The following is a 15299-nucleotide window of genomic DNA, read 5'->3' as shown; positions in this document are numbered from 1 at the left end:
ACATATTTAAGTTCGGTGGCATAATTGGCTTGCTTTTAAAAACGACTACAGTGCGCCATCTACAGGCCATTCTTGGTACGTCTTGTTAAACCGTAGCCAATGTAAAACTGGTGCCCACACTTCTGTGGCTTGGGATCTACTATTTCAGTCAACAGGTCATCTGGATCTACTTTTTAAAAAGGTTGGCCTGATCATTTTTCAAGAATGCTTTAAAGCTTTTTTAAATGCGCTTCATTTGCCTGTATTGATATTCAGCATTACAGGGCAAGCGTGGGTCCAGTGTCACGAACACTGGGCTCAAGACAAAAATACACCCTGGACAGGGCGCGTCAAACCATCGCAAAGCATCACACACTAATTTATCCACTCACTCACACATACAGGTGCAATTTAGAGCAGCAATTACACCTACTGGCACGTTTTCATACCCGGAGGAAAGCCACGTATACATGGTGAGTATACACCGATCAGCCATAACATTAAAACCACTTCCTTGTTTCTACACTCACTGTCTATTTTATCAGCTCCACTCACCATATAGAAGCACTTTGTAGTTCTACAATTACTGACTGTAATCCATCTGTTTCTCAACATGCTTTTTTATCCCCCTTTTATGCTGTTCTTCAATGGTCAGGACTCTCCTGTGTTGTGCTGGTATGAGTGGATAAGACATAGCAGCGCTGCAGGTTTTTAAACACCTCACTGTCACTGCTGGACTGAGAATAGTCCACCAACCAAAAACATCCAGCCAACAGCGCCCTGTGGGAAGTGTCCTATGACCACTGATGAAGGTCTAAAAGATGACCAACTCAAACAGCAGCAATAGATGAGCAATCGTTTCTGACTGTCTCTACAAGGTGGACCAACTAGGTAAGAGTGTCTAATAGAGTGGACAGTGAGTGGACACGGTATTTAAAAACTCCAGCAGCGCTGCTGTGTCTGATCCACTCATACCAGCACAACACACACTAACACACCAACACCATGTCAGTGTCACTGCAGTGCTGAGAATGATCCACCACCTAGATAATACCTGCTCTGTGGTGGTCATGTCAATAATTGTAGAACTACAAAGTGCTTCTATATGGTGAGTGGAGCTGATAAAATAGACAGTGAGTGTAGAAACAAGGAGGTGGTTTTAATGTTATGGTTGATTAGTGTAAACTCACACACTGTTGTATGTGCTTGCATGACTGTAGGACGCGTTTTCAGTGCATTACCGTAATATCCATAAAATGTGTCCTTGAGATTTCAGTGCAGAAAAGTTTGTGTAGAGACTGCAGCAGCGGATACTGTGTTTGTTTAGATTTTGAGGTCATACTTTATTAACAAGGTAAGTTTATTTTTCAAAGAAAAGTTTGTGTATATTAGCTTCTGGATATTTTCGGATGCTACGGACAAAACTGTGTTGTACTGCTATGATGATACGACTATGTTCCAAACCCTTTTAGACTCTTCCACCACCGTTAGCGCTTCTCTCAGTTAGTTTAGCTCTTTACATATATTATCTACTGTATCCCTTATCTTTACAAACCCAATTCCAAAAATGTTTAGACAGAAGGGAAAATGTCAATGTAATATACAGCAATTTGTAAAAGATGTTATTTATATTCTAGCATACAAACATACATCGCTCCAAAATATGAATGAACGCTTCAGCCAGGGTTGCCAGATTGCGCATTTAAAAGCCCGCCAAAATGCATGGAAAACCGCCCAAACATACTCACGAAAAACAGCCGATAATCAGCGCTTAAACAATATTAAACCAGTTAAACATGACCTACTACTGCTGATATCTCACAAATCAGTGATTATAAATTATTAATGGCATATCTTTTCACATTATTATGTATGGTAGAGGGTTAAATATGTAAATTTGTTTAAAACATGAGCTGTCAGAAGTGGGATTCGAACCCACGCCTTCAGGGAAGACTGCGACCTGAACGCAGCGCCTTAGACCGCTCGGCCATCCTGACTAGCTGGGGTACCATTGATACCACCCTCGCCCCACATGGTCTAAGATTTGCACAAACTGCTTAATCTTTTCACATTATTATGTATGGTAGAGGGTTAAAGACGTAAATTTGTGTAAAGCATGAGCTGTCACAGTGCCTTAGACTGCTAAAACCATTCTGTCTAGCTTGGACACTGTTGACGCCACTCCCACCCCACACAGACTAATATTTGTACAAACTGCTTAATCTTTTCACAAATTATTATGTTTGGTAAATTTACTGACTGTAACCCATTGCACCCATTGCACTGTACACTTTGTCACTAGGCTGTAAACCATGTATCAATCGAAGGGGAGCCCCATATGAGCACTCCAACTGACCAAATAATGTTTTTGGCACTGTAACGGCACTAGCATGTTAGGGTGTGTTTTCTCTGGTATGAGTGTATTAGGTACAGCCTTCTTGTTGGGTTTTTAACTGACTCGATTATTTATTAAGATTATTTATTATTTATTAAGAACTCAAACCCTGTTTGTGCTCATTGTAGGCTATTAAATCGTTCACTAGATAGCATAATATGAACACAGTTAGAAAGTAAAACGATGTCCGTTACTAATAAATAAATAAATGTCTGTTATTAATAAAGCTACTTTGAATCTTGAATCTACTATCAAAGTTTCATCGCATGCTGACCTCTGTGGTATACAACTGATGTATGTAGTACTAAGAAGTGTTTCTTAAGGGTTTTTTGGTGACTTTTATTTTTGGCCAGGCAGTGTATGTTAAAGTTTGTAATTCAAGTCACATCCTTGTGGACACATCCTTGTGAGGATTGAAATGTCTTGCAGAGCCAGGATAGCTCAGTCGCTAGAGTGTCAGACTTTTAATCTGAGGTCCAGTGTTCAAGTCCCTGTTCGGGCGAGTTGTTTCTTACTGCATTAGGTAAGCGGTAATGTCCTGTACTACATGGTTTGTTTAGAATGATGAAGAATTTGTACTTTGTGAGTTTTTTGTAAGTAAACTAGCATGTACTTGATAAGCTTGAAATAATAGCACACTGTATGTGTTAACATGTTCTCCACACCAACTAGTTGTACGCCCAGCTGTTTCAAACAGACTGTAGTAAATAGAGGACCGTTTAAATCTCTAATTACATTTACATTTTACAATTTCTGCATTTAGCAGACGCTCTCATCCAGAGCGACTTACAGAAGTGCCTCTATAGTAAACATTTCATTTCTCAAGTTTTAGTAAACAACAGTCAAAGAACACAAATCTGCTGAAACCTGTTAGAACAAAAGTGGGTTGTTGTTTTTTTGGAAATGGAAAAAAAATGTTAGTAAATATGTACAAGTCAGCTTAAGTGTTTAGTAAAAAGGTGGGATTTTAATCGTTTTTTAAAGACAGCAAGAGACTCAGATGTTCGGACAGACAGAGGAAGTTCATTTCACCACTTGGGTGCTAGAACAGAGAAGAGCCTTGATGCTTGTCTTCCTTTAGTCCTGGGTGGAGGATCAAGTCGGGCGAGACTAGTGATTCGGAGGTTGCGTGGTACAGAGCGGGGGTTTGATTAGACCGCGAAGGTAGCTTGGGGCTGGTCCATTTTTGGCTTTGTAGGCGAGCATCAGTTTTTAAACTGAATGCGTTCAGCTACAGGAAGCCAGTAAAGAGAACGCAGCAGTGGGGTGATGTGGCAGTGTTTGGGCTGGTTAAAAACCAGACGAGCAGCTGCATTTTGAATGAGCTGCAAGGGTTTAATAGTGGACATGGGAGCTCCTGCCAGGAGGGAGTTGCAGTAGTCCAACCGTGAGATTACAAGTGATTGGACCAGAATCTGGGTATCTTTCCTGGAGAGAAATGGCCGAATCTTCCTGATGTTGTACAGGAGGAACCGGCACGATCTTGTCATGTTGGCTATATAAGGAGAGAAGGTCAGCTGGTTATCCAGGACAGCACCAAGACTTCTTACCTTATCAGATGGTCTGATCTGGGAGTCATCCAGAGAAATGACTAGGTCCTGGGTTGGAGACTGATCTCCAGGAATAAGCAACACCTCTGTCTTGCTGGGATAAAGTTTTAGATGATGAGCTGACATCCATTGTGAGATATCTCGCAGACATGCTGAGATGCGAGCTGAGACTTGTGTGTCTGAAGGAGGAAATGACAGAACGAGCTGAGTGTCATCTGCATAGGAGTGGTAGGAGAAGCCATGGGAGGCTATGACCTTACCCAGAGATTTGTACTAACTCCTTAATCTGTAACCCATTTGCTGCACTGTACACTTTGTCACTAGGCTGTAAATCATATATCAATAGAAAGGGAGCCCCATATGAGCACTCCAACTGACCAATTAATGTTTTTGGGTGGACCATTGTTAGCACTGTAACGGCACTAGCGTGTTAGGGTGTGTTTTCTCTGGTATGAGTGTATTAGGTACAGCCTTCTTGTTGGCTTTTTAACTGACTGGATTATTTGTTACGAACTCAAACCCGGTTTGTGCTTGTTGTAGGCTATTCAATCGTCCACAAGATTGAATAATATGAATACAGTTAATATTGTATTATATAATACAGTAGAATGACTATAAAGCTGAGTCTGAGCTTAAACACTTGCACCCTGACTTTATAATGCAGCATCAATGCTCTGTTAGTACATTAGTAAAGGTGGGGTCTTCGTAAGGGGAATGAACTCAAATTGTAGAGCGCTCGCTTAGCATGCGAGAGGTAGTGGGATCGATGCCCGCATTCTCCAGTGCAGAAACATTATGATCATTTGGCAGCAACTCGGAATCTGAAATGATAAAATTAAGGCGAAATTCGTTGCAGCATTAATCTTTAGGCCAGTCTGTCAGTGTTACAATGTCATTAACGCCCTATTTACTCTTAAACAGTTTTATTTACATACCTTTTTTGTTTTGTTTTGACAGAAACACATGAACTTATAATGCTACAATATTAAAATGCATCAGAGTTTTATTTCTTAGTTTGATCACTGCTATTGATATAACTGAAATGATATTATTGTTATCTTTTTTATTTAGTTTTTGAAGTTTTTTTGAAAAAAAGACTCACAGTGATCATTACCAGGATAAAACAGGCAGTGAATGAATGAATGTATTCCATAATAAGAAACAATAAGAACATCCATCATACCACCAGGTGGTGGAAGTGTGATTGTGTGGGGATGCTTTGACATTTGGGTGACTTCATGGGAGTCTTAATCGATTGAACCAGGAAAAATGAACCACTGCCTTGATTATCAGTGCTGAGAATCATCCACTATCTAAATAATACCTGCTCTGTGGTGGTCCTGTGGGGGTCCTGACCATTGAAGAACAGAGTGAGCAGTCTAGAGTCAGTAATTGTAGAACTACAAAGTGCTTCTATATGGTAAGTGGAGCTGATAAAATGGACAGTGAGTGTAGAAACAAGGAGGTGGTTTTAATGTTATGGCTGATTAGTGTAAACTCACACACTGTTGTATGTGCTTGCATGACTGTAGGACGAGTTTTCAGTGCATTACCGTAATATCCATAAAATGTGTCCTTGAGATTTCAGTGCAGAAAAGTTTGTGTAGAGACTGCAGCAGCGGATACTGTGTTTGTTTAGAAATTGTGGTCATACTTTTTTCAACAAGGTAAGTTTATTAAAATAAAAGTTTTTTTGTATATTAGCTTCTGGATATTTTCGGATGCTACGAACAAAACTGTGTTGTACTGCTATGATGATACGACTATGTTCCAAACCCTTTTAGACTCTTCCACCACCGTTAGCGCTTCTCTCGGTTAGTTCAGCTCATTAAATATATTATCCACAGTATCGCTTACTTTTACAAACCCAATTTCAAGGTTTAGACAGAAGGGAAAATGTCAATGTAAATAAACAGCAGTTTGTAAAAGATGTTATTTATATTCTAGCATACAAACATACATCGCTCCAAAATATGAATGAACGCTTCAACCAGGGTTGCCAGATTGCACATTTAAAAGTCCGTCAAAATGCATGGAAAACCGCCCAACATACTCAGGAAAAACAGCCGATAATCAGCGCTTAAACAATATTAAACCAGTTAAACATGATCTACTACTGCTGATATCTCACAAATCAGTGATTATAAATTATGAATGGCATTTGAAATAATGAATGGCATTTGAAATAATAAAAAACTAAGACTAAGAAGTCTTAAGAAGTGTTTCTTTAGGGTTTTTTGTGTTCTTGCTAGAACTGTTTCTACTTGAAGAACCCTTTAGTATAATTCAAGGTTCTTTGCTGGGTCATTCCTAGCATTCGGTGCCATTTGAGTCCCCATGATGTAATATGGTATATTTTGTGTAAAAATAGGCTAATACTTATTTCTATAAGCTTGTCTTACATGATTAACCCCCCTCCACCATAGAAAACAATGAAGTGTTCCCAGGATTATTTAATAAAAAAAAAAACACTCTGATTTTAGTGCAAGTAGGCTTAACTGCCATGTCCCCAATCATGTTTTCTCAAATTCATTTACAAATATAAGTAATAAAAATCAAACAAATTCTAAATTTTTCATTTAGACAAGATTGTAGACCTGCACAAGACTGAAATGGGCTACAATACCATCAGCAAGAAGCTTGGTGAGAAAGAGACCACTGTTGGTGCGATAATTCGAAAATGGAAGAAATACAAGATCATAGTTAATTGCCCTTGCTCTGGAGCTCCATGCAAGATCTCACCTCGTGGGATAAGAATGATTCTGAGAAAGGTGAGGTCAGCCCAGAATTACACGGGAGGAGCTTGTCAATGATTTCAAGGGAGCTGGGAGCAGAGAAATGCTGGATATGACCCCAAGAACACCATCCCCACTGGGCATTCTCTGCCTCCAAACACGGCGAGTGGAGTTGATGCCAAAGAGCTCAATTTTGGTCTCATCTGACCATATCACATTCTCCCAAGCTTTCTCTGAATCATTCAGGTGTTCATTGGCAAACTTCAGATGGACCTGTACATGAGCCTTCTTCAGCAAAGGGACTTTGCGGGCACTGCAGGATCTCAATCCATTACGGCGAAGTGTGTTACTAATGGTTTTGTTGGTGACTGTGCTTCCAGCTCCCTTGAGATCATTGACAAGCTCCTCCTGTGTAATTCTGGGCTGACCTCACCTTTATCAGAATCATTCTTACCCCACCAGGTGAGATCTTGCATGGAGCTCCAGAGTGAGGGCGATTGACTGTGATCTTGTATTTCTTCCATTTTCAAATTATCGCGCCAACAGTGGTCTTTTTCTCACCAAGCTTCTTGCTGATGGTCTTGTAGCCCATTTCAGCCTTGTGCAGGTCTACAATCTTGTCCCTGACATCCTTTGATAGCTCTTTGGTCTTGCCCATGGTGGTCGAGAGATTTGAATGGAAGAAACTGATTCTGTGACAGGTGTCTTTTATACAGGGACAGGAATAATTTGTGTGCCTCATGGGCACATAACCGGTCTGTGGGGGTCAGAATTCTTGCTGGTTGGTAGGGGATCAAATACTTATTTCCCTTAATTAAATACAAATTAATTTATAACCTTTATTTAATGTTTTTTTTCTGGATTATTTTTTAGATTCTGTCTCTCACAGTTGAAGTGTACCTACGATAAAAATTACAGACTGTTCAAGTCTTTGTAAGGGGGTAAACTTACAAAATCAGCAGGGGATTAAATACTTATTTTCCCCACTGTATATGAGAGCACTAGACTGAAAAATGTTCCTGATAATTACTTTAGGTGTTCAGTACATTTGATGGTTGAAGGTGGGGGATGAGGGTGGGGGACACAAGTTGCTTCTTTTTAATGAAATTTACTGTTGGTAACTGTATGATGTCCACCCCGTTACGTCCTGTCCACCCTGTTTCTCGTCTGTCCACCCTGTTACCTGTGTGTTTTTTTTATATTAATTAAATAAAATCAACAATTATTATGCATATCTTTGTGGTTACCTGGAGGGAATGAATCTGTAAAATGAAATAATTTAAAAATGGAGCCAAATTCCATTGAAATTCCTTTTTATGCTAAAAGAAATGTATTCAAATTACATTGTGCCTTTAAAAACAACGTATCTTTTTTTAGATAAAGCTTGTTTATAAAAACGTTCTTTAAAAACAATTGCAGGATAAATTGAGGGACATTTAAGCTTTTAGAAAATATAAATATTAAAATAACTGCATTTAAAACACTTATTAATAGAGAAGAGAATGTCCTGTAACAGGGGGGACATTTGTCCTACGTCACATGCAAAAAATGTGGTCAAAATTATTAAAGTATAATATCCTGAGCTGGACCAACATATATTTCTTATACTTTAACAAGCCCTCCTTCAGATAAAATGATAAAACCATGAAAGGTTTTGCACTTTTTTATAGAAAGTTACCAACCTGAAATGGCACCGAATAGTAGGAATTACCCTGCTATCTCAATTTGATTTTTATGGATTTTTTTTATTTTGCCACATATAAATACACATAACATAAAATTCTCCTCCTGATATGTTTTTCTTTGTGTGTGTAAGCAGCAACATACTTCACCTAAAACTTTATATAATCGCCTTCAAGAGAGCCGAAACAGAAATAAAAACATTTTATATTAATTGAAGTTCTACAGGACAACGTATGTTAAAGTTTGTAATTTAAGTCACATTCTTGTGAGGATTAAAACAGGTTCCAGATCCTGGATAGCTCAGTCGGTAGAGCATCAGACTTTTAATCTGAGGGTCCAGGGTTCAAATCTATATTTATGTGCAGCCTAATGATGCACTGAGTTTTAGATATTAATACCCACATATTTTATGTTGAATTACATGCATCATAATTTTAGTTCTTGCTTCACGGAGCCGCTTTGTTATTGCACTACACTAAACAGTTGGCATATCCTGCACTATTTTGGCCCTTTCATAATGACGCATCAATGCTCTGTTAGTACATTACAATTTACAAAGGTTAAAGGAGGGTCCTTCATCAGGGGAATTAGCTCAAATGGTAGAGTGCTCGCTTAGCATGCGAGAGGTAGCGGGATTGATGCCCGCATTCTCCAGGTTTTAAATTTATGTAGAGAAACAGATGGACTACAGTCAGTAATTGTAGAACTACAAAGTGCTTCTATATGGTAAGTGGAGCTGATAAAATGGACAGTGAGTTTAGAAACAAAGAGGTTTTTTTAATGTTATGTTCTAACCGGTAATAAATTAGGTGGAGGTGGAGGCAAACCGCAAATTAGAAAAACAGTGGCCACATTTCATGTAAATCACGCTGACCTGTTAGAATGAGGTGCGATCTACCAGTATGCACTGTGCGAACAACTGGTAGATCGCGATTGACGTAATGGGCACACCTGATGTATAACAACTGTACTTTTGGTAACCCCTTTGGTGTCCTTCTAAGGAATTGCTCCTGATAACTTTTATTGTTTATTGAAACACAACATTTCCATCACGGATCTGCTTCAAAATTTGTAAGGTCAGTTATCAGATCTTGTATTTCTAAATTAAACTGTAATGAGTGACATTATGAGCTTTAATTAACATATCCTTCTGAGACAGAGCAATTAATTTTTGTCCCCTGTGGGAACATGTGTCCGAGATCTCTAACACAAGCACCATTGATGCAATCCATTTGAGTACTACTGTACTTTATAGAGTACACCCTGGGCTTTTTAGTAATGTCACATTTGTGGGTGTGTGGCAGCTCATGATCTTTCTTGTAATCTTTTCCTAATAATCAAATTGTTTCAAAAGATTTAAAAATGTACAGCAATTTCATTCAATGTCCTTTGCAGTGGACAGCAGGACTTTCTACCCCCTGTTTTTAGCCTATTTCTATACAAGGAAGCAGAAGGCTAAGTAAGACAAGATTTTATTACAAATGTATGCAAGAGAGTCAGATTTAAGGGGTGGCTTGGTGGGTAGCACTGTCACCTCACAGCAAGAAGGTCCTGGGTTCAATCCCCAGGCGGGCCGCTCTGCGTCCTTTCTGTGTGGAGTTTGCATGTTCTTCCAGTGTCTGTGGGTTTCCTGGGGTTAATTGGAGACACTGAATTGCCCTATGGGTGTGTGTGTCTTCCCTGCAATAAGACACACACAGCAGCGCTTCTGGAGTTTTTAAACACTGTTACTGCTGGACTGAGAATAGTCCACCAACCAAAAACATCCAGCAAACAGCACCCTGTGGGAAGCGTCCTATGACCACTGATGAAGGTCTAGAAGATGACCACCACAGTGGTAGCCTAGTGGGTAGAGCTTTGGGCTATTACCCAGAATTGGCGGTTCAAATCCAGGCTCTGCTATGCAGCCACTGTTGGGTTCTTGAGCAAGGCCCCTGTCTGCTCCAGAGGTGCTGTACGATGGTTGACCCTGTACTCTGACCCCAGCTTCCAAACAAGCTGGGATATGCGAAGAAAGAATTTCATTGTACTATGTATATATGACAAATAAAGTATGTCTATATCTTTATATCTACCATGTCACTGCAGTGCTGAGAATCATCCACCACCTAAATAATACCTGCTCTGTGGTGCTCATGTCAATCATTGTAGAACTACAAAGTGCTCCAATATGGTAAGTGGAGCTGATGAAATAGACAGTGAGTGTAGAAACAAGGAGGTGGTTTTAATGTTATGGTTGATTAGTGTAAACTCACACACTGCTGTATGTGCTTGCATGACTGTAGGACGAGTTCTCAGTGCATTACCGTAATATCCATAAAATGTGTCCTTGCGATTTCAGTGCAGAAAAGTTTGTGTAGAGACTGCAGCAGCGGATACTGTGTTTGTTTAGAAATTGTGGTTATACTTTTTTCAACAAGGTAAGTTTATTAAAATAAACGTTTTGTGTATATTAGCTTCTGGATATTTTCGGATGCTACGGACAAAACTGTGTTGTACTGCTATGATGATACGACTATGTTCCAAACCCTTTTAGACTCTTCCACCATCGTTAGCGCTTCTCTCAGTTAGTTCAGCTCATTAAATATATTATCTACTGTATCGCTTACTTTTACAAACTCAATTCCAAAAATGTTTAGACAGAAGAGAAAATGTCAATGTAAATAGACAGCAGTTTGTAAAAGATAGCATACAAACATACAGTACATCTCTGAAACATGTGAATAAACGCTTCAGCCAGGGTTGCCAGATTGCGCATTTCAAAGTCAGTCAAAATGGATGGAAAAACACCCAACATACTCACGAAAAACAGCCGATAATCAGCGCTTAAACAATATTAAACCAGTTAAACATGACCTACTACTGCTGATATCTCACAAATCATTGATTATAAATTATTAATGGCATTTGAAATAATAATAAAAAAAAGACTAACTAGGACTAAGATTTGTACGAACTTTTGTATCTTTTCACATTGTTATGTATGGTAGAGGGTTAAAGATGTAAATTTGTATAAAGCAGGAGTTGTCAGAAGTGGAATTCGAACCCACGCCTCCAGGGGAGACTGCGACCTGAACGCAGCGCCTTCGACCACTCGGCCATCCTGACTAGCTGGGATGTCAGTGATACCACTTTCGCCCACACCGACTAAGATTTGTGCAAACTGCTTAATCTTTTCACATTATTATGTATGGTAGAAGGTTAAAGACGTAAATTTGTATAAAGCATGAGCTATCAGAAGTGGGATTTGAACCCACCCCTCCAGCGAATACTGCATACTGAACACAGTGCCTTAGACTGCTAAACCATTCTGTCTAACTTGGACACTGTTGACACCACTCCCGCCCCACACAAACTAATATTTGTACGAACTCCTGAATCTTTTCACATTATTATGTATGATAAATTTACTGACTGTAACCCATCTGCTGCACTGTACACTTTGTCACTAGGCTGTAAATCAAATATCAATCGAAAGGGAGCCCCATATGAGATCTCCAACTGACCAAATAATGTTTTTTGGGTGGACTATTGTTAGCACTGTAACAGCACTAGCATGTTAGGGTGTGTTTTCTCTGGTATGAGTGTATTAGGTACAGCCTTCTTGTTGGGTTTTAAACTGACTGCATTATTTATTAAGAACTCAAACCCTGTTTGTGCTTGTTGTAGGCCAGGGGTGTCAAACTCACGGCCCGCGGGCCAGATCCGGCCCGCCACGTCATTTAATGTGGCCCGCGAGAGCTTAAACGACTGTACGATTGTTGTGATGGTTCGAGTCGTTACAGCGATGTACAGGGTGGGCCATTTATATGGATACACCTAAATAAAATGGGAATGGTTGGTGATATTAACTTCCTGTTTGTGGCACATTAGTATATGGGAGGGGGAAAACTTTTCAAGATGGGTGGTGACCATGGTGGCCATTTTGAAGTCGGCCATTTTGGATCTAACTTTCACAAGAAAAACAATGGTGTGCTTGGTTTTAACGTAACTTTATTCTTTCATGAGTTATTTACAAGTTTCTGACCACTTATAAAATGTGTTCAAAGTGCTGCCCATTGTGTTGGATTGTCAATGCAACCCTCTTCTCCCACTCTTCACACACTGATAGCAACACCGCAGAAGAAATGCTAGCACAGGCTTCCAGTATCCGTAGTTTCAGGTGCTGCACATCTCGTATCTTCACAGCATAGACAATTGCCTTCCGATGACCCCAAAGATAAAAGTCTAAGGGGGTCAGATCGGGAGACCTTGGGGGCCATTCAACTGGCCCACGACGACCAATCCACTTTCCAGGAAACTGTTCATCTAGGAATGCTCGGACCTGACACCCATAATGTGGTGGTGCACCATCTTGCTCAGGGAACGTGCCAGCTTCAGTGCATAAAGAGGGAAACACATCATCATGTAGCAATTTCAAATATCCAGTGGCCTTGAGGTTTCCATTGATGAAGAATGGCCCCACTAACTTTGTACCCCATATACCACACCATACCATCAATTTTTGTGTTCCAACAGTCTTGGAGGGATCTATCCAATGTGGGTTAGTGTCAGACCAATAAAAGTGGTTTTGTTTGTTAACTTCACCATTCACATAAAAGTTTGCCTCATCACTGAACAAAATGTTCTGTGTAAACTGAGGGTCCTGTTCCAATTTTTGTTTTTCCCATTCTGCAAATTCAGTGCGCCGATCTGGGTCATCCTCGTTGAGATGCTGCAGCAGCTGGAGTTTGTAAGGGTGCCAATTTTGAGTAGCTAATATCCGCCGAAGGGATGTTCGACTGATGCCACTCTCCAGTGACATGCGGCAAGTGCTACGCTGTGGGCTCTTGCTGAATGAAGCTAGGACAGCCACTGATGTTTCTTCATTAGTGACAGTTTTCATGCGTCCACATTTTGGCAAATCCAACACTGAACCAGTTTCACGAAACTTGGCAAGCAGTTTGCTAACTGTAGCATGGGAGATGGGTGGTCTCGTAGAGTGTCTTGCATTGAAATCTGCTGCAATGACCCGGGTACTGCGTTCACCAGACATCAACACAATTTCTATCCGCTCCTCACGTGTTAACCTCTGCGACATGTCAATGGCTGTAAACAAAAAGAAGCTTGTAAATAACTCATGAAAGAATAAAGTTACGTTAAAACCAAGCACACCATTGTTTTTCTTGTGAAATTCTCAATAAGTTTGATGTGTCACATGACCCTCTTCCCATTGAAAAAACTAAAGTTGGATCCAAAATGGCCGACTTCAAAATGGCCGCCATGGTCACCACCCATCTTGAAAAGTTTTCCCCCTCCCATATACTAATGTGCCACAAACAGGAAGTTAATATCACCAACCATTCCCATTTTATTTAGGTGTATCCATATAAATGGCCCACCCTGTACTTTATAATTTAATAGGACACCTGCGCCTTTAAGCCTTTAACTGTTGACATCGTAGTCATGGCAACTAACTTTGACCTTCGCTGAGAAGCCATGTGACTTTTACGGCAAAAGAATGCGGGTAGTAATGTAAACAATAATAATAAATATAAATAATTATCTTGTAATATATTACCAAAGCATCGTCTGTAAGTAGTGGCGTTTATATTCTCAGTTGTTAGTAAATGTTTAGTGAGTATATCACAGCGTTTTAGTTACAAATTTACCGTAATTAAATACAATTGTTACCGTTACTATAGCAATTAGTATCTTTACACAAAATGCTAACTCGTTACCTCTATTTTACGTTTGGTTAAATCTCATATTGTACCAGATGTAACACTCGACTACAGCTGTGTGCTTTTTACTGTATTAAGTCTTTATTGTTTTTATTGTTTGTATTTTTACTTCATTCTGGTGCACACAGTGTATCATACAGCTGGGAAGCAAATAAAACCGACTGTATTCTGAAGAGAGCTGTCTGTCTGTCTGTCTGTCTAGCTGAGCAAGGGGGATAAACTATTAGTGAGGGCAGAACAATTGTCTTAAAATATACTGTAAAATCCTACATTAACTGCATCTCTCAAAATGCATGCTGATTTTGTGACCTGCAAAGTGACACATCCTGCCAGTAGATGATGTTAAGAAATATTTACACATAATCCCAAAAAGAAGATAAGTAAGAAAATTAAGCAGAAGGAGAAAATGTAATGAAAATGAAAACAAGTTTGGGCTTCAGGAAGAGAAAACTTGTGTTATGAGGCTGTGTCTGTGGTAAAGGAGGACAGTATAAATGCAGAATTCAGCCTCCAAGAAAAACAACAGACTGCAATCACAGCAGAATACGTTACAATCGGCCCTTTGAGGGCCACCATAATGCTGATGTGGCCCTCGGAGAAAATGAGTTTGACACCCCTGTTGTAGGCTATTCAATCGTCCACTAGATGGCATAATATGAATCCAGTTAATATTGCGTTGAAAAGTTTCATTGCATGCTGATCTGTGTGGAATACAACTGATGTATGTAGCACTAAGAAGTGGAACGCCTTTTCAGAAGAGTTGAAGCTGTTATAGCTGCAAAGGGTGGGCCGACATCATATTAAAGCCTTTGGATTAAGAATGGGAGTCACTCAAGTTTATATGCAAGTCAAAGTTCAAATACAAGCTGGAGAAAGGTATCCGATCAGCAAAAAAGTCTGGAGGGGCCTCGAAGAGATCACTAACTACAAGGTGCGAAAGACCCCACTTCTCCTGAATGACCGTCAACTCACCAACGACCTGAACGAGTTCTACTGCAGATTCGAATACAATAAGGACAATTCTCAGCCTTTCTCAGCTAATTCTTCATCCTCCTCCTCCTCCACCCTGGCTCTCTCACCTCTGTCCCCGGCTCCTTTAACCATCAACGAGCGGGACGTTAACAGACTCTTTAAGAAACAAAAGGTGAGAAAAGCTCCTGGGCCAGACGGAATCTCTCCATCCACCCTTAAGCACTGCAGCAATCAACTGGCGCCTACCTTCACTCACATTTTT

The 15299-nt window shown here is 39.9% G+C and overlaps 2 non-coding genes across 2 annotated transcripts; both read right to left on the bottom strand.

Annotated features, from left to right (window-relative positions):
* Positions 1 to 1893: 1893 nt before the first annotated feature.
* trnal-cag (transfer RNA leucine (anticodon CAG)) lies at positions 1894 to 1976 on the bottom strand. The gene has a single exon. It is a non-coding gene; the product is annotated as a tRNA-Leu (tRNA).
* A 9391-nt stretch (positions 1977 to 11367) lies between these two features.
* On the bottom strand, positions 11368 to 11450 carry trnal-cag (transfer RNA leucine (anticodon CAG)). Its single transcript has one exon. It is a non-coding gene; the product is annotated as a tRNA-Leu (tRNA).
* Between the last annotated feature and the right edge of the window lie 3849 nt (positions 11451 to 15299).

Source organism: Trichomycterus rosablanca, chromosome 10, assembly GCF_030014385.1.
Source record: "Trichomycterus rosablanca isolate fTriRos1 chromosome 10, fTriRos1.hap1, whole genome shotgun sequence".
Lineage (NCBI taxonomy): Eukaryota > Metazoa > Chordata > Actinopteri > Siluriformes > Trichomycteridae > Trichomycterus > Trichomycterus rosablanca.
Note: the sequence above shows the minus strand (reverse complement) of the source record. Positions and strands in the feature narration are given on the sequence as shown.